Raw genomic sequence first — 4221 nt, forward strand, 5'->3', positions numbered from 1 at the left:
AACTCCAATTCCTTTAAAAATATTGGGTTTTGCCATTTAAGCAATTTTAAATGTTAAATAGATTCCTTTATTCTTTTTCTGTTACTCACTTCTCATAAATTATTAATTGATAATAAGTATTGAATGGTAAAACCATTTCACTGTAGGAATCAACAGGGGTATGTGGAAATAGACCGAATATTCTACTGTCATAGGTAAGCCTTTCTCTAGTGTTAGAGGTATCAGGGCATCTTTTCTTGTTGCCATTAACCATTAGATTTTAGATCTTTGTTCTGTTTTGTGTGTGTCACTCATTAGTTTTTGGCTTTCAGTTTAGAAAAATCAGGTTAGGTCATCCTGTTCTCTACCTAGGGAAAGAGGATGCCATATTGACTTCAGGGTATGTTGAAGTTACTTATCATTAAAATTAATTTTAAAATTACTTATTATTATATAAATTTCCAAGTATGACTGATAACAAACATCATAATAGTGACCAAAGCATGGGTTCTTCTGAGGACTGAATGAGCCAACCTATAGGAGGAAGTGCTGACCAGTGTTCAGCCCGGTGGGCACTTACCAAACAGTACCTGTCGTTATTATCATGGTCGTTTTGGGGAGAGGGACTGGTCGACTGACTTTGAGTATGTTGGTACCTATGATAGCTTTTATTTATTTTTTAACAATGAAATATATACATTGGTATTCTGGCTTTATAAAAAAAAACTAAAAAAATAGCATTTAATTCTTATAATATCATATAGGTTTATGTTCAACATAGGTCAATAAGACCTATTAAGACCTGGGTATCACCATCACAGACATTTCAGTAACACTGGGGGAGAAATAACAAGCTCATATGAACAGTGAATACCATGAAAAAGTACATAATTAAGTGTGGCATAAGGATTGTGTGGTGTTCAGGAGAGTAAAAGCAATTCAACTGGAGTTGAAAAATTTATGAAGAGGGGTGCCTCGGTGGCTCAGTCGGTTGAGCGGCTGACTCTTGGTTTTGACTCAAGGTTATGATCTCAGGGTCGTGAGATGGAGCTCCACTTACAGCTTCATGTTCAGTGGGGAGTCTGTTTCTCTCCCTCTCCCACTGTCCCCTCCCCCTCACTCTCCCGTGCTCTCTCTCGAAAATAAATAAATAAATCTTAAAAAAAAAGAGAAAAATTTATAAAGATCTTGTCATGGTAGTGCTTGAAGATGAGTTTTCCTTTGAAGAAAAGGGATTGTCTGGCAAAGAAGGAAAAATATAGGCATAAACATATACACAGAAATAACGTGGTTTATATTTGTGGAATATTTGTAACACTAATGGGTAAATCATCATTGATTCTTATGTCTTTCTCTTTGCTTATAGCAGACACTAGGCAAAACTTTTTCCCATGAAGGAGAACATAATTTTCAAACAAATCCCAGATCATTGTTTCTGTCAGATTCGATGTAACTTTCTAACTAAATGCTGAAACTAATGGCTTTATAATTCTATTTTTGCAGACTTTATTTATTTAAATAATCTCATAGCTATTAAATTACTACATTGGATCTGGCAGATGAAAGTATCTGTGCTTTGCTTTACAAATTTGTTTATATCAAAGGCTGCCTCTTCAAAAAAGAACAATGACCTTGGGTTGGAGTGATCATGTCATTCTATTCTAAATAGGTCTGTGTTTCTCACTTATAAATCAAAAGGGCAGGGTTGTGGACTTAAATGCACAAAGAGTCATAATTCATTCTGAAATATCTAGGCTGGCATTCATTTGGGAAAAAAATATACAGGAAAAAAAAAAAACCCACACAGAAACATGTACAAATGAGAGCAGTGTTTATACAAAGGCATGGAATAAGTAGGTATGAATGGATTTACACCTGCCTCTCTCTCCTCCTTCCCCTCTTTCTCCTCCTCTTCTTCTTCCTCTTCTTCCTCTTCCTCCTTGCTCCCTCTTCCTTCTCTAGTCTTTCTTCTTCGTGTCTAACCTAAATTACAATTATCTGAACATCTACCAGTTTTATTTTCAGAGATTAACCCCCACAAAATGTCTCCCAGCTGGAATTCCTTAGGCTGTGGTTTTATCTGTGCTCGAAAACAGACTCCTAACCTGCTGTGTTCCTGTCACCTTGCCTTATTTTCTTCCAGGTAATCAACTAGCTTCTCTAGTGAGTCTGGTATTTTCTGGAAAATCTGTCTACCATCTTTAATCACCAGAGTGACCATCACCTTGGTCTTGGAAGGAAAAAATATCACTCATTCCTTTGGGATAGTCTCCTTTTCTGTAATTTCCACACATTGAGACCAGATCTCATTTTTAATGGGGTTTATGGAAGGTTAAGGAATAAAGGAGAGACGCTACATTAGGACAGTAACTTATGGCTACATCCTGTCCTCTCCATGTGAGAGGGGTTGATCACTTCCCACGCTTGGAGCCATTTCAAGCAAACAGGTGGCAAACAATTGGGTCCAGCTTAGCTCATGCCAATCTCAGTCCAGTCCCTCTCCCATATTTCCCAACTAAAGATTAAAACAACTTCGGTGTCTAGACTCATGTGGAGTTACTTAATACATGTATTTATGCCTCTCCTAATCCCATCTAGATTTTGAGGCCACTTTAGCAATATGGGAACTCTACTGCAAAATAATAAATCAAGCTAGAGAAAACAAGGATAGAAATAAGAAATGGGTGAAAGTGATGCAGAAAATAGTGCACAGATATACATACTATAACCTCCAAGGTTGACCAGAAATTTGGCCATGAGCTTTCTTCTAGACAAAGAAAAAGTGGAGACATGTTTTTCATTACTGAGGTCTTAGAGCGTTGACTTGTGTGGACACTGCTAAAAAGAATACTGAGTAATAGAGGAATAACACGAAGAATGCAGGAAATGATGTCTTTAACTTCCCTAAAATGAAGTTACCATTTTATATCTCCTGCTCTATCAACATGCTAGTCCAAGACTCCATCATCTCATCCTTGGATTACTTAAAACTGCCTTCTAGTTAGTCCCCTTTTGTTCTATTCTTAGAACTCATTATTTTTTTTAAGCTTTATTTATTTGAGAGAGCGTGGGGGTGGGGTGGGTAAGAGCAGAGGAAGAGAATCCCAAGCAGACTCCCCACTCAGCATGGAGCTCTAACCTAATGACTTTAGGGCCAATGTTTTCCAGAAAGAAAGGGAAGAGGAAGTGGTCATTGTGGTTTCAATATTCATTTCCCTGATGACTAGTGATGGTGAGCACTTTTTCATGTTTTTGTCCATTCACACATATTCTTTTATGGAATATCTATTCAAATCTTTTGCCTATTTTTAAATTGAATTATTTTATTTGTTGATTTTAAGTGTGATTAATATATTTTGGATACACTTCTTCAGATTACATATGCTGTTAATATTTTTCCCATCTGTGGCATGTCTATTGATTTTCCAAGTGATGTTTTTTGTGGAGCATAATTTTTTATTTTGGTGAAGTTTAATTTACTTTTTTTTTAGGTTAGTGGGATCTTTTTCATCCAATTGAAGAAACCTTTGCCTGCTCCAAGTTCACAAAGACACTTCCTACATTTTCTTCCAGAAATTTTATGGTTGTGAATTTTACATTTAGATCTGTGATCTGCCTCAAAAAAATTGGGGGTAAAAATTAGATAGCAGTTAAGATTTCTGTTTTTCTATATGATGTCCAATTGTTCTGGTAATATTCGCTTAAAATACTATTAGAGCACAAGAGGCATGAAAGCCAGGAGAGACAGAGGAGAGTATGGTGTCCCAGAGAAGAGATCAGAACTCAGGAAGAGTGACCAGATATTTGGTGTCAGAGCCCAGGCAAGGTGATGAAGCTTCCATGTGGTAAGGTGACCAAGAGTGAGGTGTCAGAACCCAAGCAGGGTGAAGAGGGCATCTAAATAAGAAGAGGCATGGCTTGGGATACTGAAGCATGAGTAGGGTGACATGTGGAGACAACCTGCCTTGCCTGAGAATTTGGAGCCCAAATGAGGTGAGGAGAGAATCTTTGTGAGGGAAGAGGTGTTGGCAGATGGGTGATGGGTCATATACAGGAGGATTCCTCAAATCAGGATTTGGGAGTCAAGTTTCTTGCTATTGGAGAGGGTATTTGAAAATATGGGTGGTTCTATAAATGTGTACATACAACATAAACTGAACAATTAAGATCTACCTATCTATCTATCTATCTACCTATCTATCTATTTAGTGAATCCTTAAGTCAAAGGATGTGAATGAGTTA

This window comes from Ursus maritimus, unplaced genomic scaffold (assembly GCF_017311325.1).
Source record: "Ursus maritimus isolate PB19 unplaced genomic scaffold, ASM1731132v1 scaffold_11, whole genome shotgun sequence".
In the NCBI taxonomy this organism is placed as follows: Eukaryota; Metazoa; Chordata; class Mammalia; order Carnivora; family Ursidae; genus Ursus; species Ursus maritimus.